This window comes from Lissotriton vulgaris, chromosome 10 (assembly GCF_964263255.1).
Source record: "Lissotriton vulgaris chromosome 10, aLisVul1.2, whole genome shotgun sequence".
NCBI lineage: Eukaryota > Metazoa > Chordata > Amphibia > Caudata > Salamandridae > Lissotriton > Lissotriton vulgaris.
In genome coordinates, this window is record NC_141698.1 from 538333179 (window position 1) to 538358550 (window position 25372).

Here is a 25372-nt window from a genome sequence, read left to right on the forward strand (position 1 = left end):
TACTTGTCAGACCTTAGTACAGGGCACTGAGTCTGCTCAGGGCTTGTAAAGCAAATGCTGCTGGTGGGCATACAGCACTGGTTGTGCCACCCACAGAAGCAGCCTGTAAAAGTGTGTCTCAGGTCTTCCATTGCAGAGCCTGTGCGCAGTTTGGTACTGCCATGTTGACTGGGCGCGTGCACCCACTTGCCAGTCCCTAAACCTTCCCTTTTCTTCATGTCAGACACCCCTATGGTAGGCCCAAAGGCAGGCTGCATTGTAAGTATTTGATAGGACAAGCCCTGATGTGTGTGGCATGTCCTAATAGTGAATTACAGCCATTTTCGTTTTTCACTATTGCAAGACTACCTCTTCCCCATAGGCCTGAATGCGCAGTTTAATTATTACATCTTATAATCCTAAGTGACTCAGTGAATTAGATAGAAATTAGAGTTTAGAATGCCTGAAATTCAGAATGATAAAAATGCATCTTTTAGTGAAGTTGGTTTTACATTCTCTGTTTGAAAATACCATTTTAGAAAGTAGGTATTTTTTTGTCTAACTATCCAAGAATGCCTCTGCTAAGTTGTGTATTACTTGTCTGAAGTGTGAGTGACCGGGACTGGGGGATTCCAGGAGACAGGGTGAGTCAGCACGGTGCTGAATAAAGAGATCTGCATCTCGATTGGAGGGAGGGTTTGCACCTGGGTCCTGAATATGGCTGTGCCGTCCCTCCACAATGCTGGGTCCACCTTCTGTGGTGTGTCTGATGTCTCTGCCCTGCTCTGTGAAAGGAAAGAAGGAGACAAGTAAACAGAGTGCTCCAAGACTGATCAGAACTAGTTTGGACTAGGCAAAGGCCTCTCTGCCTTCAGAGAACAAGGAGAAACTGTATATAAAAGAGGGGACCCAAACCGCAGAGAACTAGATCACTTTTGAACAACAACAAGAAACCTTTGCTGAAGAGTGGAACCAGAGAGGCTGAGGAGAGACTATCCCTAAGCTGAAGTGCTGCTTAGGAGATTGGCCTGCAGTGGATGCCTGACTGCCAAAGAAAGGAGAGATGAACTTTGTGTGCTTTCATCAACTTGTAAGGATCTCCAAGGGCTTGAGAACAGAGCTTGCCTCGTGCTGGAGTCTCAGGGACAAATGCAAAAACAACAGTGGATGGACAGAATGCAGAACAATGTCATACATTCACCCCAGTACAGAGATCTGGGCCTAAACCCATCGTTTATTTGCTCACCATGCCATTCCAGTTTGAACCCAGCCATATGCAAATCTGTCTTGACCCTGTGCCCCATGGGAACAGTCCAACCCCGAACTGCCAAGGCAGGTCCTCCTTGGACTGGATCCAAGCATCCTAGGACCAGTTTCGGGCTTTCAGCCCTCATCAGCCAGGATAGCTTAATTCCAGTGGCATGGAGAGCACGGGACTCACATCTGAGCATATCCGTCCCACTCTGGTTGACAAATGCAAAAACAACAGTTGATGGACAGAATGCAGAACAATGTCATACATTCACCCCAGTACAGAGATATGGGCCTAAATCCATTGTTCTTTTTGCTCACCATGCCATTCCAGTTTGAACCCAGCCATATGCAAATCAGTCTTGACCCTGTGCCCCATTGGAACAGCCCAACCCCCAACTGCCAAGGCAGGTTCTCCCAGGACTGGAAACAAGCATCCTAGGACCGGGTTCAGGATTTCAGCCCTCATCAGCCAGGATAGCTTGATTCCAGTGGCATGGAGAGCACAGGACTCACATCTGAGCATACCCGTTCCACTCGGGGTGACATATGCAAAAACAACAGTTGATGGACAGAATGCAGAACAATGTCATACATTCCCCCCGAGTCGTGAAAAAAGGGCCTAAATCCATCATTTTTTTGCGTACCATGCCATTCCAGTTTAAATCCAGCCATATGCAAATCAGTCTTGACCCTGTGCCCCATGGGAACAGTCCAACCCCGAACAGCCAAGGCAGGTCCTTCCTGGACTGGAAACAAGCATCCTAGGACCGGTTTCAGGCTTTCAGCCCTCATCAGCCAGGATAGCTTGATTCCAGTGGCTTGGAAAGCACTGGACTCACATCTGAGCATATCCGTCCCACTCTGGTTGACAAATGCAAAAACAACAGTTGATGGACAGAATGCAGAACAATGTCATACATTCACCCCAGTACAGAGATATGGGCCTAAATCCATTGTTCTTTTTGCTCACCATGCCATTCCAGTTTGAACCCAGCCATATGCAAATCAGTCTTGACCCTGTGCCCCATTGGAACAGCCCAACCCCGAACAGCCAAGGCAGGTCCTTCCTGGACTGGAAACAAGCATCCTAGGACCGGTTTCAGGCTTTCAGCCCTCATCAGCCAGGATAGCTTGATTCCAGTGGCTTGGAAAGCACTGGACTCACGTCTGAGCATACCAGTCCCACTCGGGGTGACAAATGCAAAAACAACAGTTGATGGACAGAATGCAGAACGATGTCATACATTCACCCCAGTACAGAGATCTGCGCCTAAATCCATTGTTGTTTTGCTCACCATGCCATTCCAGTATGAACCCAGCCGAATGCAAATCAGTCTTGATCCTCTGCCCCATGGGAACAATCCAGCCGCTAACTAACAAGACGGGTCCTCCCTTGCCTGGAAACAAGCATCCTAGGATCAGTTTCGGGCTTTCAGTCCTCATCAGCCAAGATAGCTTGATTCCAGTGGCATAGAGAGCACTGGACTCACGTCTGAGCATACCCTTCCCACTCGGGGTGACAAATGCAAAAACAACAGTTGATAGACAGATTGCAGAACAATGTTATAAATTCACCCCAGTACAGAGATCTGGGCCTAAATCCATAGTTGTTTTGCTCACCATGCCATTCCAGTTCGAACCCAGCCATATGCCAATCAGTCTTGACACTGTGCCCCATGGGAACAGTCCAACCCCGAACTGCAAAGGCAAGTCCTCCCTGGACAGGAAAGAAGCATCCTAGGACCAATTTCGGACGTTCAGCCCTCATCAGCCAGGATAGCTTGATTCCAGTGGCATGGAGAATACAGGACTCACGTCTGAGCATACCCCTCCCACTCAGGGTGACAAATGCAAAAACAACAGTTGATGGACAGAATGCAGATCAATGTCATACATTCACCCCAGTACAGAGATCTGGGCCTAATTCTAACGTTTTTTTGCTCACCATGCCATTCCAGTTTGAACCCAGCCACGTGCAACTCAGTCTTGATCCTGTGCCCCATGGGAACAGTCCAACCCCGAACTGCCAAGGCAGGTCCTCCCTGGACTGGAAACAAGCATCCTAGGACCGGTTTCGGACCTTCACCCTCATCAGCCAGGATAGCATAATTCCAGTGCCATAGAGAGCCTGGCTGATGACGGCTCATTAGCCAGAAACCTGTCCCAGGAGGCTTGTTTCTGGTCTATTAAAGACATGGCTTGGCAGTTCGAGCTGGACTGTTCCCATGAGGCACAGGGTCAGTCTGATTTGCATATGGCCATGTCTGAACTGGGGTGGCGGAGTGGGCTAAAAAATGATGATGGAATAAACCAAGATCAGTTGACTGGGGGTGAGTGCTTGTATTGTTAAACACTCCGTCCATCATCCTTTATGGTTTTGCTTTGTTCGCCCTAAGTTGGCAGGGTATGCCCAGACGTGGGTCCCTTGCTCACTTTGCCACTGGATTCAAGCTAGCCTGGCTGATGACGGCTGATTAGCCAGAAACCTGTCCCAGGATGCTTGTTTCCGGTCCAGAGAAGACATGGCTTGGCAGTTCGGGCTGGTCTGTTCCCATGAAGCACAGGGTCAGACTGATTTGCATATGGCCATGTTTAAACTGGGGTGGCGGAGTGGGCTAAAGAATGATGATGGATTACACCCAGATCAGTTCACTGGGGGTGAGTGCTTGCATTGTTCAACACTCCGTCCATCATCCCCTTTGGTTTTGCTCTGTTTGCCCTAAGTTGACAGGGTATGCCCAGATGAGGGTCCCTTGCTCACTTTGCCACTGGATTCAAGCTAGCCTGGCTGATGATGGCTGATTAGCCAGAAACCGGTCCCAGGATACTTGTTTCCGGCCCAGGGAAGACATGTCTTGGCAGTTCGGGCTGAACTGTTCCCATGAGGCACAGGGTCAGACTGATTTGCATATGGCCATGTATGAACTGGGGTGGCGGAGTGAGCTAAAGAATGATGATGGATTAAACCCAGATCAGTTGACTGGGGGTGAGTGCTTGCATTGTTCAACACTCCGTCCATCATCCCCTTTGGGTTTGCGAAGTCTCAGGGACAACAAACTTCACCCACCAGCTCCCCAAGAGTCCTTCTGAAGTGCCTGCAGCTGTGCTGGACTTTTTGAGGAACTGCGCATTGAAAGGAGATGGAAGCGCGACTCACGAGCAAGAAGCGTGACGCCAAACTGCTGCTGCAGCTTCACAACACGAGAGCGCCTCGCATTGCTGGACAAGAGGTTCGACAGCGCAGCAGATGCAGCCGCATCACGGGAAAAATGTTGCAGAAGAATTGCTGAGTCATCGCAGGTCCACCGAAGCGCCTCGCATCGTTGGAGAAGAGGATCGGCTTTGCAGAAGACGTCGCCGCATCGCCGAGAAGCGTGTTGCAGGGCCTGTCGCAGTTCATCGCCATGGAAGAGGAACGACGTTGTAGCAGACGCCGCCGCATCGCCGAAAAGAGTGTCGCCGGGCCTGTCGTGGCTCGCATCATCGTGGAAGCAACTCGCATCGCCAGGGGAGAGCATTGATGTCGCAGTAGACACCGCCACATCACTGGGAAGTATGTAGCAGGGCCTGTCGCGGCTCGTATCGTGTGGAAACATCTTGCATTGCCCGAGAAGAGGACCGACATCGCAGCAGATGCCACCGCATCATCGGGAAGCATGGCACATCACGAAGAAAGTGCCATCTTTGTTTCTTTGCACCAGATCTTCAATGCACCACCGTCCTTGCAACACTTTTGTTGTATTGCGTTACGCATTTTAAGGTACATTGATTCAAAGTGTTGCATTTTAAGATCTAAAGAGAACTAAGCTAATTCCACCATTTTAAGTACAGTATTGTGGATTTTTGTTGTTTGTGGTCTTTTGGTTAATCTATATAAAAGATAATTATTTTTATACTACAACTTGTGTGGTGTCCCTCTGTAGTGCTGTCACTTGAGAACTGTATATGTTCACACATGCTATACACACTGCCTCTGAGATAAGCCTGTCTGCTCGTGACAAGCTACCAAGAGGGTGAGCAGGGGTTATCTTTGGAGTGTACCCCCTTACCCTGACTAGACGCAAGGGTCCCTATTTGTCACAGGTACCTACCTATGCCAACTCGAGACCCCCAAATCTAACAGGGGTGAATGTTTTGATTTGTTCTGCATTCCGACCATCAATTGTGTGTCTTTTGCTTTCTCGCCTTAAGTGCACCAGGTACGTTCAGATGTGAGTCCTGAGCTCACTGTGCCACTGGAATCAAGCTATCCTGGCTGAAGAGGGGTGAAACCCCAAAATCGGTCCTAGGATTCTTGTTTCCGGTCCAGGGAGGACCTGGCTTGTCAGTTCAGGCTGGACTGTTCCCATGAGGCACAGGGTCAAAACTGATTTGCATATGGCCAGGTCTAAACTGGGGTGGCATGGTAAGCAAAAGAGTGGTGGATTTAACCCAGATCTCTTGACTGGTGGTGAATGTTTTAATTTGTTCTGCATTCCATCCATCAATTGTGTGTCTTTTGCTTTATTGTGTGTCTTTTTCTTTCTCACCTAAAGTGCTCCAGGTATGCCCAGACATGCGTCTTGGGCTCACTGTGCCACTGGAATGTAGCTATCCTGGCTGAAGAGGGGTGAAACTCTGAAACCAGTCCTAGGATGCTTGTTTCTGGTCCAGGGAAGACCTGGCTTTGCAGTTTGGACTGGACTGTTTCCATGAGGTACAGGGTCATAACTGATTTGCAAATGGCCAGGTCTAAACTTGGGTGGCATGGTGAGCAAAAGAATGATGGATTTAACCCAGATCTATTGACTGGGGGTGAATGTTTTGATTTGTTCTGCATTCTGTCCATCAATTGTGTGTCTTTTGATTTCTCGCCCTAAGTGCGCCGGATATGCCCAGACGTGGGTCTCGGGCTCACTATATCACTGGTCTAAACCTATCCTGGCTGAAGAGGGGTGAAACCCCAAAACCTGTCCTAGGATTCTTGTTCCGGTCCAAGGAGGACCTGGCTTGGCAGTTCAGGCTGGACTGTTCCAATGAGGCACAGGGTCAAGACTGATTTGCATATGGCCAGGTCTAAACTGGGTTGCATGGTGAGCAAACGAATGGGGGATTTAACCCAGATCTCTTGACTGGGGTGAATGTTTTAATTTGTTCTGCATTCCATCCGTCAATTCTGTGTCTTGTGATTTATTGTGTGTGTTTTGCTTTCTTGCCCAAAGTGCTCCAGGTATGCCCAGACGTGCGTCCTGGGCTCACTGTGCCACTGGAATCTAGCTATCCTGGCTGAAGAGGGGTGAAACTCTGAAACCGGTTCTCGGATTCATGTTTCCGGTCCAGGGAAGACCTGGCTTTGCAGTTTGGGCTGGACTGTTTCCATGAGGTACAGGGTCATAACTGATTTGCAAATGGCCAGGTCTAAACTTGGGCGGCATGGTGAGCAAAAGAATGATGGACGTAACCCAAATCTCCTGACTGGGGGTGATTGTTTTGATTTGTTCTGCATTCCATACATCAATTGTGTGTCTTTTGCTTTCTCGCCCTAAGTGCGCCGGATATGCCCAGAGGTGGGTCCCGGGCTCACTGTGTCACTGGATTCAAGCTATCCTGGCTGAAGAGGGGTGAAACCCCGAAACCGGTCCTAGGATGCTTGTTTCCGGTCCTGGGAGGACCTGGCTTGGCTGTTCTGGTTGGACTGTTCCCATGAGGCCCAGGGTCAAGACTGATTTGCATATGGCCAGGTCTAAACTGGGGTGGCATGGTGAGCAAAACAATGATGGATTTAACCCAGATCTCTTGATTGGGGATGAATGTTTTGATTTGTTCTACATTCCATCCATCAATTGTGTGTCTTTTAAATTTACCGGCTCGGCCCATGACTTGTACATTCTACGTAACAGCATTGTATCACAGCTAATGGCAAATCTGCTTCCAGAGTGTGCATGGCTTATGTGTAAGTACGCAGAATCAAGTAGTGTGCTGTGTGCTTGACATGCTGTCCTCTGCCACAGTAAATTACAAAATCGGTATGTGTATCTCACACCTAGGTGACTCTGCATATCCCAACCAGCCTTGGTTGCTGAGCCCACTGCAGCATCCCACGACCCTGGCAGAAGTCCGCTACATTGATACCCATGGGAGGACAAGTTGTGTGGTCGAGCGTACTTTTGATCTACTGAAGTCACGATTTCACTGCCTGGACAAGACCGGAGGTGCACTGATGTACTTGCCCAAAAAGTTGTACCATATTGTAGTTGCATGCTGCATGCTCTACTACCTGGCTTTGCGCAAGGAGATCCCCCTGCTCTCGGATGCTGATATGCAGCCTTGTCCCCCACCTGCAAACCCACACATGGCCAGTGATGAGGATAGTGGAGAGGAGGAAGGTGTCAACCTGCGTCAACAGCTCATCAATCACTAATTCCCTTAAAGGTGAGTGAAAACGTACAACGGGGATATTGTCTGCTGATGTTGTTGGTGAAAAGGCCTAGGATAGCTTTGTGACTGCTGCCTGTTGTTGTCTCTGTGCTTGCTGCTAATGTTTCTGGAACAGTGTATTTATCCACAGCTAGAGAATGTCTATGTTGGCACTCTTGCTCATTGTAATGTGAGCAGATTGGAGTACTTTGATGACAAGTGTTGTGTAATGGCTGTGATGCCACCTCCTGAAAAGTGATTATTTTTCTCTTGTGTTTTCCTAGGTCACTTCAGCCTCTCATTGCCTGCAAACAATCCTTGCTCCTGGTACATTGTAATCATGGTGAACATTGTACACCCTGTGATAAACATGGAGCAGACACAACTACATTGGTGTGTAAGGAGTGTTTATTTTCAATGGTATATGTGACAGGGAAGTGAATATTTACAAAAAGTTGAATAGGCAATCAATAAGTTGTCAGTGATGGATGATGAGACAATCGAGTAGTCAACACATTTGATGTGATGACCCGGTCCAATAGTGGGGAAGGACAGTCAACAAAGTCAATGCAATGGTGAAGAAGGGTGCAATCATGGCTGGCTCCTTGACTGGCATTTGGCAGGTGCTTTGCCACGGGATCCTCCCTTGGATTTCTTTGTTTGGCCCATTGGTTGTTTGGCAGGGGGCCTCTGCTGTGGGACCAGTGGGGTCTGAGGACTCTCCCCTCTCTGTGGCTGCAGGGAAGGATGTGGAACTGTCATCCTGCAGGCCACGGGAGGGAGATGGAGGTGTTGTTTGGGCCGTAGGTCTGTCTCTCAGGACCGTCACTAGCTGTCCCAAGAGGTCCACGATTTGCCCATGTGAGTGTCTATGGACCTCAGCAGCAGGCAGAGCACATGGGAATCTTCCTGGGCTTGGCCCGCTTGTCCCTGGGCTCGTTCAGAGGCCCCAAGGACTCTGGTGATGTTGGACAGGGCTTTGGTCCCAGTGTCCAGTTGTCTTTAATTCCCACTTGCACTCCCACCTGCCGTACTGTCACAGACCTGTTGCCTCACCACTATACGCACCCGCTACTCTCCCTGGCCTACTTAGTTGGTGGGGTGGTCATCCTCTGCTACAGCAAGAGTGTTGCAGGCAGCACTGGTGGTGGTGTGGGGGTGGTAGAGGCCACACAGGTCTTTACAGCAGGGGTCAGCATTGTTGTCTTTCCTGATGTGGTGGCAGGGGGGGACTGTTTTGCCCTGACATGATGGGCCGGCTTCTTGCTCCACATCCTCAAATTCCAAGGCATCATCATCAGAGATTCCATGTTCTGTTGGTGGAGACAGGCTCTGCAGGGTGGTGTTGTCATCCTCTGCAGCCAGTTCTTGGTCATCTGTGGGATAGAGGGGAAATGGTCATTGACATGCACCCCTCAAACTTGGTGTTTGATGAATCTTATTTACAGGTTATGCACCACACAGTTCACTAGTTCTCACATTGTATGTCTGCACAGTAGCTTGCATCATGACATGATGTGGAGGTACATACATTACTTGTCCATTGTGTGACATGTAAATTGATACCATGTGCCACATGCAGATTTTGTGATTACGAGCACATGTTGTCATCTAACGACTAACGGTACAACGACTTGATGTGAAGCATCTTTGCTGATTACTCTGCCGGGCAGGCGTTACATATGAGCATGAACTAGCCATTGTTATCTCATGCATACCTTTGTCATGTCATGTGCTTAGCTTTATTTGTTCTACAGACCATGCTTGCTTTGTTTTCATATGGTCCTTCAAGCTCTGCCCCCATGGAACATCCTGTGCTGTGCGTGATTGTGCCCTGAATTTTTTCAACATGTGATTTTTTTGAGTCAAATTTCTGTTGCTCTGACAGTTACATATGCTTAGCTGTCTGCACAATGTAAGTGGCTATTGGATCTGTGTCAATTTCGGTGGGATGTGAGGGCTGATGTTGTTATATGGCTCCATGCTTTTTGAGAGGAATGTTGGTGTGCATGCATTGTCTACCTACCTGTTCTTTTGTCACATTGGGGTGGAATTTCTGACACATCTCTCTAGGTGTAATGTAATGTAATGTAATGATGTCTTGTAAAGCGCATGAATCACCCCACATGGGGTATCTCCGCACTGTAGACCGCTGGGGAACCCGTCCTGGCTTTCCCTGTGAGATGGTCCCTACTGGGTATCTCCAAGGGGAAACCAGGCATCCCCGGCATATGTGGGGGGCCATTGTGGAGATGAGGCAAGCTAATGCCCAGAGTTGCCGAGTGTGATCCCTGGTTAGAGTAGGCACCGAGGCGAGAATTATCGAGTCCGCTGACCCTGGTCCACGACCCTGCCGTGTCGGGAATTGAACCCTGGTCCCGGGCCGTCCTCTGCTTCTGGGTCTGCCACCTCTAACCAGTGAGCCACACCACTCCACTGGTGGGTGTTTGAGTGCTCCATCCTGCTCAGAGGTTTGACAGGGAGCCTTGTGGGAGTTGTAGTGCTGGTCTCCCACCTCCAAACAGCCCTTCCTGGGAAGATGGCTACCAACCTGTTAGGTGACAGTGAACATTGCAATGGCTGCCACATGCTTCTGGGTGGGGGGTGCTACATCCTGCTCAGGGGTGGGACAGGGGCCCTGCTGGGAGTTGTAGTGCATGCCTCCTACCCCCAAACAGCCCTCCTTCTGAAGATGGCTAACTACCTGTAAGTTTGGTTATTGTAATACAATGGGTGCCACATTCTTCTGGGGGGTGTAGTGCTACATCCTGCTAATGGGTGGCACAGGGGGACTGGTAGGAGGTATAGTGCAGGCCTCCCATCCCCAAACAGCCCTCCCTGGGAAGATGGCTACCTACCTGTAAGTTTGGTTGTTGTAAAACAATGGCTGCCATGTGCTTCTGGGGGGTTGTAGTGCTACATCCTGGTCATGGGTGGGCACGGGGCCTGGTGGGAGTTGTAGTGCAGGCCTCCCAACCCTAAACAGCCCTCACCGGGAAGATGGCTACCTACCTGTAAGTTTGATGGGGTAATGTAATGGCTGCCACATGCTTCTGGGTGGGGTGGGGTAAGTGTTCCACCTTGCTGAACTGTGGGCCATGGGGGCCTGTTGGGAGTTGAACATCCGCGACCGGCAGTGGGAGTAAATGCAGGGCAATGATGTGGGGAGGGGGGGGGCAGGGTGGGGGGTAGTAATGTATTGATTACAGAGTTTTACAGGTAAGTAAACATTTAAATAAATTAAATAAATTTTGTTGCACGCACTGCATCGCATTTTGTGATGCAGTGTACTCAATGAAATTCTTTGGCCTGTTAATGTGAACATATCCCCAACATCCCCCACCCACTTCAGCAACCCAATCCTGCCGAAGCCATATTCCCCTTGTAGCATCTTTAGAGAACATAACCTTTATGGGGATCACCCATGTGGAGGTCCACCGAGGGTACACTGCACCACCCAACTGAATGGGTGGGGGCAGACCTATCTTACTTATACAGATGCTTTGTTTCGGAAAAAATAACCAAATACATTGGCCTATAACATCGGCGCCAATATCAACTTAGCAACCCGGTAAAGAAAATGCTAAATCACAGTATCCTATTGCTTTATCCCATTGATCACCTCCTCATGTGGCAGCTTAAGTATTGACAATATCACATACATGTGTGAGGTTAGCTTTGCATCATAGTGTTCCTAGGACATAGTGCAGTGATCTGGTCAAACTTTCAATTTAATGCTACAGTATGTTACATTAGGCTTGCAATAGCTAACTATACTTTCCCCTGGTGGCCCTGGTGCTTGCTCTCCACAACCAATACAATAGACAATTAACAACCAATGGAATAGTTCCATCACAGTGCCAATGTTCAGTTGCTTTAACACGTGTGTACGGAGTAGCCGTGAAATATTTGTCCATCATCACTTTAACCTATGTTGTAAAATAGTCCTGTCAGTCTTTGCATTCATTCGAGCATAAAAAAAAACAAGTGATCAGATTGCACTACAACCGGCAACCATACCGTCTTACCCATGTTAAATATACTCGGTCAGTTCCCAACACATCTGGATGTCGATGCAGTCTCTGCACTTCGTCAACATTACAGTACTTTACCATCAATCAGTGTCTTGCTGCTGCTCCTTTCCGTTCACTTTCTTGCCTTTGCTTGCTATTGTTTTGATGAAATCCTGAGCCGCCTTCTGGTTAGTGAAAGTTATCACCTTCTCCTCCCCGGTCACCTTTAGGCGTGCTGGATAGAGCATGGTGTAGTCTATCTGCAGTTCCCGCAATTTAGCTTTGACCGTGGTGTACTCCTGTCGTGCCTGCTGTACTGCGATAGTATAATCCAGATAAAATTCCAGCTTGTTCCCTTGATAATGAATCTGACCTTTTTCGCGTGCGAGTCGAAGTATGTTATCACGATCCCGGTAGTTCAACACATGAGCTACAATGGGCTTTGGCGCAGCACTCGATGGCGGTTTCGGTGCAAGGGATCGATGTGCTCTCTCAATTATTAAAATTGGTGACAAAGCGCTCTCTGACACCACAAATGCGGCACTTGTGTCTGCTGTGAACAGACAATCGAAGGATCTCTATTCTGCCACAACGGAATTCATTGGAAACATGACACATTTACAAATTGTAAAACAAAAAATGTGATTCATGGAGTTTTGTGTCCCTGCCCTCTGCTGTATATCGGCAAAATGAACCGGGAAGTGCGACAACGCATTACTCAGCATAAATCCCGGATTAGAAAGCAAGTAGCCACTGCTCCACTCGTAAATAAATGGATAAAAAAGTCGCATTCTGAACAAGACTTTCGCTGGACCGTCATATCCAAAGTTGAGAAAGATCAAAGAGGTGGTAATCGAGAATTTAAATTATCACAACGTGAGGCAATGTTTTTTTGATAATAAACTTTATTGATTTTTTTAAAAACAAATACATTCATTTGTAGCACATCAAGCGTTACAATAAAGGAAATTTGACCAAGTACATTTGAGAACAAGCACAGACGGGACATTTGAATTGAGTGCGACCATCCCATAGCTCTAAAAGTGCACCAGTGCAGTTGGATCGTCACACGGGAAATATATCGAACCATGTACCCCATACCTTCTCAAAAAATTCAGAACACCCTGGGCCTCAAAGAGAGTCTCCTCTTGCGCTCTACACCAGTCCACTCCCCTCCTCCACCTCTGCACAGTTGGAGCCTTAGCCTGAGACCAGAACGTGGCTATATCTCTCTTTGCCACCGCCACTGCTGTCCCCAAGAATCTCCTGTCAGCCCTGGAGCCATCGAGGCCATCGAACACTCCCAGCAGCAAGCACTTTGGGTCATGGGGAACCTCTCATCCGAGGGCCTTAGTAAGTTCGAGTTCCACCCCCAACCAAAACGGACCCCGGGCACTGCCATACCATGTGATAGAAATCTGCTGGGGCAGTCTCGCAGCGCGCACAGGCTGTGGAGGGTTGCATTTGGGCCCGGAAAAGGCACGCCGGAGAGAGGTACGCTGCATGGAGGAAGTAAAGCTGGACAAGGCATAATTTAGAAGATGTTGTCAAAGTTTTGGGTGCCATAGGGGCATCGCACCAGTCTGCCTCCTCCAAAAGACCCACCCAACCCTCCCAGCGATCGCGGAGCCGATCTAGGGATGTAGGACCATTGTTTACCAGCGCCCGGTACATGCGGGAGACCCCACCTCTCCCCATGTTCCCCATCATCACCTGGGCCTCCAAGGGGCTGAATTCCGGGAGAGAGACGGGGGATGGAATGTGAGTGTGAAGGGCGTGCCTGAGCTGGAGGTACTTGTAGAATTGGGAAGGAAGAAGGGCGTGGCGTTGTTGTAAATCCGCAAAGAACCTAATGTTATCTCCAACCGACACGTCTCCCAGTAGCGAGACCCCAACTAAATCCCAGCGACGGAAATCCTGTAAGGACGAGCCCTCCCGCAACCAAGCTCCCCTCCACAGCGGTGTTTGCCTAGTAAGCTTCCGGTCCCATTGCACATGACGAAGGGCTGTACGCCAGGCCGTAAACACCGTCCTGGTGACAGGGGGAAGAGCCTGTGGTATAGGGCTACCATAAAGAAATGCCTGGATCTGTGGGAAGTACATTGCCCTTAGCTCAACCTGGTATGCAGGGTCGGACCAGCCGCCCGCGAATCAGTCATTGATCACAATGAGTTTTCTGGCTAGGTAGTAGTGGTGGAGTTTGGTCAGCCCATGCCTCCATCAAAGGGGGGAATAGGACAGCATGCCAGGGACATTTGTAGCCTTCTTCCTCCCCACAAGAACCAGGTAAGAGCGCCATCTAACTCCCGAAACCATCAATCCGGAAGATGAATGATGACATTAACGTGAGGCAATGTTAATTATCAAATTTAACACAGCATGCTTCAGTTTAAATGAACTATCTGAGATTTCTAATCTGTAAGATGCGAATATGAAAAAACCGCTGCACTCCCTTGTAAAGAAGTTCCAAACGTAGTAATCACTTTTTGATTCTTATAGGTACTACAAGTGTTCACCTCCTGGGTCCCGAGGTGCTGGCAATTGAGAAATAAAGAAAATCTTACTGAGAGTAAGAAAAAACTGGTAGTACTCTTGAGCATGAAATATGCTAAATGTTGATTCACAAAATGTATTCCAAATGTATTTCAAATGAAAGGTGAGTATTTACTCCAGGATGCTTGTAGAAATTTCAACCATTTATTTGTTTGATATCATATTGACTTCATATGATTGAACAGTCACGACGTATTTTTCAAGCATCAATCATACATATACATCATGTATAAGATCCACATAGGTTTTAGATTCCCCAATGCATTTCGCACAACAGTGCGCTTCCTCAGGGGGTCTGTAAAATGAAAGGAAATAGGACTACTAAGTGATGGTAGAATGAGAGGAGCACGGAATACAAGATAATGAGGGATGTGACTTCAAAGAACATGCTTATCACCCAAATACAACATAGAATCTTGCCACGAGCAAAAGTGTATGGTAAATGAAATGAGTAAAGTGAATACAAGGACGACTTAAGTGAGCTGACAGAAAAATTGCCTTGAAAAGGTGCCAAACTATAAGTCCTGAAAGTAATAAAGAGTACCAACATAACGTGCCAAGTGAATACGCATAAAGATAAATATGTGAAAAAAGAACACGCAAAACTATTTAAGTGCCCAACGAATCCCGACATTGTGCTAGGTACATAAAAGTCGCCGTTTCCTAAGATGTAAATACGGGTCTTACCGCGTTAGTGAAGCAATGGAAAAGTCTAACGGCAAAGCGCCGTGTGTAGGCGAAAGCCAGGCTCCGTTCACAGGAGGAACCCGGAAGACGCCACGCATGCGCGTGTGAGTGTCTAAAAAGGTTGAGGATAGTAAACGGACAGACGTACAAATAAGTAATACAGGGGAACGTAAACACAGGAAAGTGAACTAGATACACTCCGGTGTACAAAAGTCGGATAGTGAGAGAAATATCGAGAACACAAGATGAAATTAGATAAAATGTAAAAAAAGGTTACAGTGTACTCAAGTTAAACACAGGGTGTGTAATTATTAAAGCAAAAGATAAATAAGGCTGCCCAAAAGGGACGAAATGGAAAATAGTAAAGGATAGAAGGAAAATAGTAAAGGGTAGCATATGAAAAATATCTATGCATACTAGAATCTAGGTAAACATAAATGGCAACTATATCACAGCTTACTAAAAAGACCAATCAGTGTCAAGTAACGGGTACAAACAGTCAAACAACACATTATTGGATCATAAATGACAACTAAATTCCAAGCGGTCATTCAGTCCTTTCGGTTGGACCGCCCTAAGGCGGTAAATCCAGTATAACTCACGTTGCAATAGATTTTTGTTATTGTCCTGATGTGGTAGTTTATCGACAGTTTCCAGAATTAGAAATCTTATTTGACTGGGATTGTGTGAGGGCGGTCCAACCGAAAGGACTGAATGACCAACGTGATTTACATGATCAAATGCCCGTGTGGCCTCCCATACGTTGGCAAAACGGAACGCAAAATCAAGACCAGGTTAAATGAACACCGCAGTAACATCCGCACTAAAAACCTTAAATCCTGTATTGCTTTCCATTTCATCCAACATTCACACAATCCCAGTAGTAAAGCCAGTATTTTGAGGTACATGCAGGAGAGCCCGCCATAATTACTAAGAGGACTTAACGCCACAATTCAGGTATGGCTGTAGATCCTTGTGATCCAAGATAGCACAATTCAGGCTAGCTCGTTGTCGCGGAGTTGTTTACATGTATTTATGCACAATTGTTCGTAGGATCAACTTCTAGAACCAAGGGCGGTCTGAGTGAAGCTCTGCCAAGTCTGATTGAATCTCTGATTGAAGCTCCGCCGGGTGCGTAGACACTTTGTAGCGTCCAGTATATTGCAGCATTATCAATTGTGCCAGGTACGCGCTACTTATTTTTTAACTATATTTTTAAATAATGTCAAGTCGGTGGCTCCCCTGAAGGGAGATCACTCATCCCACCAAACTCGCGCTCAACAAATTGTTTTATTTCCACAGAATCTCAAAATAAACTAACAAAACCTCGTGGAAACTAGCCGACATAACTAAAAGCGACAAAATGTTTCTAAAAAGGTTCAACTAAGGAGATTGCTACTAAAAACTCAGATCCAACTTTATTTTCATCTACGGCCTCCCAATATCTTTATGTGCTTTTTCATTTAAAAAAAGAAAAAAATACCTGTGCTTGCGGACTTTTTGCTGCTTGAAATTTTCTCTCTTAATGCCATCAAATTATCAGTATGAGGTACATTTGAACACAAACCCATCTCTAAAACACTGCCAATGGACAACACACTTTTGATACAGTGTATTTTATACCGTGCGCATGCAGATTTTAGAAACGTGAGCCTGCAGCCGATAAAAGAATTCACGCTTTCATCCCCACGCCACCTGCCCCCTTTATTTTCATCTATGGCCTCCCAATATCTTTATGTGCTTTTTCATTTAAAAAAAGAAAAAAAGACCTGCGCTTGCGGACTTTTTGCTGCTTGAAATTTTCTCTCTTAATCCCATCAAATTATCAGTATGAGGTACATTTGAACACAAACCCATCTCTAAAACACTGCCAGTGGACAACACACTTTTGATACTGTGTATTCAAAGTCAAGTCAAAGTCAAATGATCTTTATTCGGATTGTAAAAACATCCATAAAAGTACAACATAAAATTCATCAGTAATATAAAACACAGATTCCGTCCCACATATCCGAACACATATCCACCTACAATTTAAACATGTGCAAAAATACAATTCCTAGTGCAAAAATAGCATTGTGCAAATAAGCAGAAGTGCAAAGAATACGCATAGTGCAAATGTTTGTCTATTAGCAGGGAAGCACGTGATCGAACAGCTGCTTTAAGAAAGCTGCTTACTCTGAAGATGGCTTCGTCAGTTTTTAACATTAAAATATCAGTAAAAGCTAGATTAAAATCAGTCAGAGCATTTTTCCTACAGTACGGCATTATAAAGTGCAAAGTGTGCAATCTGTAAAAACCACAAAAGAAAAGGAAATGGAGCAGACTTTGTGTGCCACCGTGATTACAAGGACATTTTGTACTTTCCACATATTTGTTAAAACCCAGAGGAAAACAAAGTAAATTTATAATGCTCCCATCTCTGAATCGAAATAGCAGGCTCCTGTTCCATCTGCCTAGTTTTAAGCGTAAATAACTCTGAGGCGGGGCAGATGGTTTCTCGCAGAGCTCCATAAAGGCGGTATATCTAATTATAGAAGGTTTTGTCAGGTCACGCCTTAGCCTTTCCTTGCGGTAACTTTCATAAAGAGCCATTTTTCTTAAGTTTTTATGTGTCTGATCAATCAGTTGTGGGGATGTGAAAAGGTGACCCAAGCCCACACTTGATAAACTATTTTCTACGGCCCTGAACCAGGGTATACGGTCAGCCTTCTCACATTTTAAACAGTCCTTGATGATATCACGTGACAAGGAAGCGGCAGGGTTGCACCAAATTTTTATCCAAAATAGTGCGGGTCTAGATCTTATGAAATCTTCAATATAGGGAGGTTTAGTTCCCTGTGACAAATATAGGTTGGTGCGCTTATTACCCCCCTAAAATCTTCCGGCAAAATCTATTTTCTTCGGACTGTAGCTGTGTGCTGTTGGAATAACCCCATATCTCGGCACCATAGGTGCCCACAGGCAGGCATTGTGTTCTATAAATTTGTAAAAGTGACACAATTACATCTGCTTGTTTAGGTTGGCGAAGGGAAGTTAATGAATTGATAGCCTTGCTCATTTTATTCCTACCCAGGGCGACATGGGGTTGCCAAGAACCGGTATTAGAAAATAGCAGACCGAGATATGGGAGAGTGCAAGTGCATTTTAAAATATCATCCCCTGATTGGATGTGGCTTATTTTATAACTTTTCGGGCCGCAAGACATTATGAATGATTTTTTAAAATTGGTACAAAGCCCAAGGTCTGCCATGAATTTAACAAAACCAGAAATCAAGATTCTCAAAGCAATGGGGGTGCGGCCCATAAGGACCGCATCGTCCGCATAGAGCAATGCGGGGACTGGATTGCCGTTAACTTGCGGAACATCATTGGTTAATGTGCTCAGACAGGTGCTCAGATCATTAATATACAAAATAAAAAGTAGGGGGCCAGTACACAACCTTGTCTGACCCCCCTACCCACTAAAATATCATTGGAGACTTCGCCATCATTATTTATACGAACACGGGCTTTCAAATCGCTATGAAGGTATGCCAGAAAATAAACTAAAGATTCATCTAAACCATAAGATAACAAAACTGACCATAAACGAGAATGATTAACAAAATCAAACGCAGAACTCAAATCCATAAAAGCAAAGTATAAGGGTGATTTTTTAGCAATGGTATATTTGGCCCTGAGTAGGTTAAGGTTCAAACACTGTTCCACCGTGCCCACTTTACTCCTGAACCCTAGCTGGCAGGGATGTAGGATGGTATGTTCTTCTGCCCAAGTACTAATTCTATTAAAGAGAACCCTGCCTAGGACTTTTAGAGTGTTATCAATTAATGATATTGGGCGATAGCAGCCAGGGTCCAGTCTATTGCCTTTTTTAAATATGGGCACAATGGTGCTGCAAGACCATGTTGTCGGTACAGCAGTGGTGGTTAAGTTGTTAAATACATTGCATAACAGGGGTGCCCAGAATTCAAGTTCACATTTAATTTGATCGATGGATAAGCCATCTGGGCCGGGGGCCTTATTGCCAGCGCTTTCAGTGATTGCATCTTCCACTTCAGTCAACAAAATATTTAGTGGCTGAATGGCAGGGATGGTTATAATTGGATTACCAGTCGCAGGGGCGTCATAGATCTTAGAAAAGTGGTCAACCCACGCATGCCCCGTGATGTTACAATTAATAGGACTGATGTTAGAGCCCAATGACCTAAGATTCTTGACAGCCCTCCAAAATCCTCGAATGTCTCGTAAGGCTGCAGTACGGACAAGGGAGTCCCAGTGATCTTTTAGTAGTTGGTCTGATCTAGTTTTTAAACAAAATTTGTACCTGAGTCTCAAGGTCCTAACCAGAGATAGGTCTCGTGGTGTTGCAGTTAGGGCAGCCCTGAGGTCCCGGTTGGCTTTGGAACAAGCAGTATCGAACCACCTGGGATTATTATTAGTATGGGCTGGGACTGGTTTAGAAATTTCCCCTTTTATCGCCTTGCATAGCTCACAGAAAGAATTGACAATATCAGGCCCTGTATTAGTGGTTGATAGGCATACCGAAACTAGAGTAGGGTGTTTTTGGATGACACTCGCCAAGACTCCTCGGTTGTCTATCCCCCTCCATTCCACCCTTAACCTGTCTGTAGATGCTGTTAAGTTTGTTGCCCCAATTTCTATTTTATTTATTGGAGTTTTAATAGATTTGAGGCAAATTAAAATCGGGTAGTGATCGCTGTATGGGGAAATAATAACCTTAGATTTCAGAAGGAGATCCTCAAGGAGAGATGAAATAAAAACATAATCAATAGTAGTGGAGCTCCCTCGGCCAATATATGTGGGGGCAGGTACATAGATCACACCCATGTCCAGTTTCTCCATAACATCAACTAAGTCGCGTGTTGCTAACAGATCTGATAATTCCTCACCTCTCCTACAAGGCGTGGAGCTATGGTGAATGTGAGCATTAAAATCGCCCCCTAGGCAAATGCCATCATAGCTTCCGTATTTTTGACCATCAACTACATCATCAATAAATGTAAACAAATCCAAAAAATTAACATTAGGATAGGTTATAAAATCATTATTATAAAAATTAATAAAGCATAACTTTAGACGTCCATGGTATTTCAAGGCCATAACATTTTTTGTTGTTGGTAGGCAATAGTTCGGTTTTGACTCCGGCTGTGATTTTCACCCAAATTGATAGCCCTCCGCTTGGGCGACCAGTAGCAGGAGATGGAACAATCAAGTTATGGCAGCTATAGCCCTCTAGGAGTAAAGATCTTGTACACCAAGTTTCCTGCAGCATTAGGACATCAAAGCCTGTTACCCAATCAATCCAAGACTTAATGTTCATTTTAGCTTTAAGGCCGGCAATATTCCAGCTCAGAACAGAGAATTCATCCAGGTCCATGGTAGGTGTATGGCCAGAGGCGCCTTTATTAGGGCAAGATGATATCCTGCGGCTGTCTGGAGAATTCAGTGGTGTTACACTTGGACTGGTAGGGATAATGCCAACAGAGGCCTCGTTGTAAGTGTGTTCAACAACTTGTGTGTGTAAAAGAGTATCTAGTGGTCAATCCAAGCTCCATGTGTCTGCCAGAGCAGAAAATCTGTTAAAAAGTGGGAAAGGCGACTGTGGTGGAAAAGGTTGGAAGGGATGAGTGGCAGAGAAGGCTTGCATGGGTGGGGGCCTGTAAAAATAGCCCAGAGGCAAAAGAGTAACAACTGTTGAGGGTACTGTATTAGGGCTATTGTGATTGAGTATATATTTAGCAGTGCCGGGGTTCCTAAAATTGAGGACGATACAGTCCCCATTGAAATCTTTACGTAAGGGACCGATCCAGCTCATGCGGCGGGCAGACAGAATTTCGTTCCTGATGTCATAGCCAACCCCCTTATGTTTGCTCAGCCAATCAATGCCCTTGTTATGCAGCTAGACCCAGGATTCCCCCTGTCCTTCTTTTAGTGGTGGGACGCCTGCCAGAACTAAGACATAGGGGCAGGCGTCAGGTGGTAAATGGAGGATGGATTCTTGTGATTTTCTGGGTCTATTGACTATTGGTTGGGCGTTCCTGGCATTATTGCTGTTTTGTGCCGCGTGATTTACAGAGGGGATGGTAGTGTTGTGACCCTCTTGTCTAAGGTTGTTGGTTGAAATAGTAGGGTTGGATGAGCATGCAACTGCAGAAGTGACTGGCTTCGCTTTAGTGGCAGGTTTAGTCTGCCCTGAATTAGTGTGCCGGGGCGTGTTATTGGCTATAGAGGTACTGCTGGCGGGTTTGGGAACCTCCTTCATACTGCTACTACTGGTACTAGGCGCATTACACAGAATAGCCTTACTAACAGACTCCAGGTCCTTCAAAAGACGCTCGCCCCTTAGCTGGTCAAGGCTAAGCACCCCCTTCCTTTTTACCTCTTCCTTTTTAACTAAATTTTCTAATTTATCTAATCTTTTAAAAACGATATTAAATTGCTTTATCATTTGACATTCTAATTGTTTAAAAACAGTATCAACTATTGTTTCAATCAAGTTCCCATTGGGCTTAGGTTGAATAATACTGTCAGTGAATAACTCAGTCTGTGTGCCCAAGGAATTGTGATCGTCACTAGGAATGATTATGGGCGGAGCTAGTCCATCCAGTTGAGGTGGATCAGTAGTGGCAATTTGTTCCACAGAATGTTGATGTTTCCCTCTGGTCGACATGGACTGTGGGGTGGGCTGATTCTTGTTACGGGCAGGTTGCTTCCTTTTATTAACGGTCGATTTCAAGGGGCCCCTTTTTCTTTTGCCTTCACCGGTTTTGTTACACATAGGCCTGGGTGGGGGTGGAGTGATGGGCTGTTCGACACAGTCCGGTTGTGAGTCAATAGTTATGACCGGGCTGCTCTCCCCAGGCAGCCGTTCCAATGATGGTAATGTGGTGGGGGCTTTCACGATGGTAATTGCAGGAGATAGCGGTAGGTTGTTGGGAAGTCTTGCTTGTGGTGAGTGTACAGCAGTGTTGGTGTGGCCCAAAGACATACTCCTTTCTGTTTTGTCAATTTCTTCTTGTACCAGGGTTAGAGCGTTTTCAAGAAGACATTCAAAGGAGGGAAGGGTAGTAGGGGAAGACGTGGGTGCAGACACCGTAGCCGTGTTATTACGCTTCCCCATGTTGACTTATAGCCCCGCTCACCTTTTAGAGTAGATGTTAGGGCTGTGGCCTGGCCCGGCCTCCTTCGGCCTCTGAGGGCCTCAGAGGGCCTGCCCTTTGCCCGGGCTTAGCCCGGCGCACGCCCGCGCGCGTCCCGCGGCGCGGACGAAGCCTTCTCCTTTTGAAGCGCCTCCGGGCGCGCTGCCAGGCGGAAGTGGGCGGAAGTGCTGGCCGAGCACTCTGGGAGCTGTAGTCTCCCAGCGGCGTCCACAGGCTTCGCTGGACTACTGCGGCGGGAGAGAACTGCAGCATGAGCACCCCAGAGGCGGCGAGGCAACAAGCTGGTAAGTGTCCCCAAAGCCGGCGTTTCCTGACCTGCTCCTGCTCCGTTGGTTTTGAGAGTGACCCCGCTCCTCTGACTGAGCCTTCTCCTTTTGAAGCGCCTCCGGGCGCGCTGGCAGGCGGAAGTGGGCGGAAGTGCTGGCCGAGCACTCTGGGAGCTATAGTCTCCCCGCGGCGTGCACAGGCTTCGCTGGACTACTGCGGCGGGAGAGAACTGCAGCGTGAGCACCCCAGAGGCGGCGAGGCAACAAGCTGGTAAGTGTCCCCAAAGCTGGCGTTTCCTGATCTGCTCCTGCTCCGTTGGTTTTGAGAGTGACCCCGCTCCTCTGATGGAGCCTTCTCCTTTTGAAGCGCCTCCGGGCGCGCTGGCAGGCGGAAGTGCTGGCCGAGCACTCTGGGAGCTATAGTCTCCCCGCGGCGTGCACAGGCTTCGCTGGACTACTGCGGCGGGAGAGAACTGCAGCGTGAGCACCCCAGAGGCAGCGAGGCAACAAGCTGGTAAGTGTCCCCAAAGCCGGCGTTTCCTGACCTGCTCCTGCTCCGTTGGTTTTGAGAGTGACCCCGCTCCTCTGATGGAGCCTTCTCCTTTTGAAGCGCCTCCGGGCGCGCTGGCAGGCGGAAGTGGGCGGAAGTGCTGGCCGAGCACTCTGGGAGCTGTAGTCTCCCCGCGGCGTGCACAGGCTTCGCTGGACTACTGCGGCGGGAGAGAACTGCAGCGTGAGCACCCCAGAGGCGGCGAGGCAACAAGCTGGTAAGTGTCCCCAAAGCTGGCGTTTCCTGATCTGCTCCTGCTCCGTTGGTTTTGAGAGTGACCCCGCTCCTCTGATGGAGCCTTCTCCTTTTGAAGCGCCTCCGGGCGCGCTGGCAGGCGGAAGTGCTGGCCGAGCACTCTGGGAGCTGTAGTCTCCCAGCGGCGTCCACAGGCTTCGCTGGACTACTGCGGTGGGAGAGAACTGCAGCGTGAGCACCCCAGAGGTGGCGAGGCAACAAGCTGGTAAGTGTCCCCAAAGCCGGCGTTTCCTGACCTGCTCCTGCTCCGTTGGTTTTGAGAGTGACCCCGCTCCTCTGATGGAGCCTTCTCCTTTTGAAGCGCCTCCGGGCGCGCTGGCAGGCGGAAGTGGGCGGAAGTGCTGGCCGAGCACTCTGGGAGCTGTAGTCTCCCCGCGGCGTCCACAGGCTTCGCTGGACTACTGCGGCGGGAGAGAACTGCAGCGTGAGCACCCCAGAGGCGGCGAGGCAACAAGCTGGTAAGTGTCCCCAAAGCCGGCGTTTCCTGACCTGCTCCTGCTCCGTTGGTTTTGAGAGTGACCCCGCTCCTCTGATGGAGCCTTCTCCTTTTGAAGCGCCTCCGGGCGCGCAGGCAGGCGGAAGTGGGCGGAAGTGCTGGCCGAGCACTCTGGGAGCTGTAGTCTCCCCGCGGCGTCCACAGGCTTCGCTGGACTACTGCGGCGGGAGAGAACTGCAGAGTGAGCACCCCAGAGGCAGCGAGGCAACAAGCTGGTAAGTGTCCCCAAGACCGGCGTTTCCTGACCTGCTCCTGCTCCGTAGGTTTTGAGAGTGACCCCGCTCCTCTGATGGAGCCTTCTCCTTTTGAAGCGCCTCCGGGCGCGCTGGCAGGCGGAAGTGGGCGGAAGTGCTGGCCGAGCACTCTGGGAGCTGTAGTCTCCCCGCGGCGTCCACAGGCTTCGCTGGACTACTGCGGCGGGAGAGAACTGCAGAGTGAGCACTCCAGAGGCGGCGAGGCAACAAGCTGGTAAGTGTCCCCAAAGCCGGCGTTTCCTGACCTGCTCCTGCTCCGTTGGTTTTGAGAGTGACCCCGCTCCTCTGATGGAGCCTTCTCCTTTTGAAGCGCCTCCGGGCGCGCAGGCAGGCGGAAGTGGGCGGAAGTGCTGGCCGAGCACTCTGGGAGCTGTAGTCTCCCCGCGGCGTCCACAGGCTTCGCTGGACTACTGCGGCGGGAGAGAACTGCAGAGTGAGCACTCCAGAGGCGGCGAGGCAACAAGCTGGTAAGTGTCCCCAAAGCCGGCGTTTCCTGACCTGCTCCTGCTCCGTTGGTTTTGAGAGTGACTGTGTATTTTATACCTTGTGCCTGCATATTTTAGAAATGTGAGCCTGCAGCCGATAAAAGAATTCACGCTTTCATCCCCACGCCACCTGCCCCTCTCCTTTTCAACTGGTAAGGTCTCATATTTTGATGGGCCAGACATTAACTTTTCATTTTGTCGGATACATCAACGTTTTTGACAGTGGTTTTCTTTTCTTTTCTTTGTTTGATTTATTTCCTTGTAGACTATCCTGTCTCGTGTTTTTAAATATCAGTTACGTTTTTTCTTTTCTTTTTTTACAGTTGTCTTTGGTCCTGAGGAGAACCCCAGATTTAAGGTGGTTCGAAACGCGTAGACTATTTTCTGTTGGATACCAAACAATTGTAGTACTGAAATAAATAAAAAAAAATCTTTTGATCTTTTGTTGATATGTAAAAGTGGTTTACTGCACAACTAAGTTATGCCACAAGATCTTTGCATTGTTTGGTAAGTACCCTTGGTCCACCAGTAAGCAAAAAAAGTATCCCCTCTTTTGTTACCCAGGAGCCATGAATGCTTTGATGTGTGAATAGTAGTGTGAATGAGTAAAGTGGTTTGAATGGTGAAGTTTGAATGGAAATATTGTGACACCTTTTAGGATGGGTATGGTCTTGTGTATATCGACTTATTTTCTTTTTAATTGTATATTGTCTTCTGAACTCTTTGACGTGGTGTTTGATCTACATTTTTTCTATATTTAATGAGAAATGTGTTTTTTATTCATTCGTCTTTTGAAAAAAGAATCAAGCTATAAATTAAAAAAACTTTCAAGTAAGAAGGGTGTATATTGACTGACAGCTTTTGCGCCTTGTCAAGTAGGGAAAATTGAAGATCAGTATTGGCATTTGTGGTTGTTTTGCTGGGTGTAGGAAACACAGGGAGTGAATGAAGAGACTCTTCAAAGCATGCTTGAGATATCTTATGGCACACCAAGGGTCAC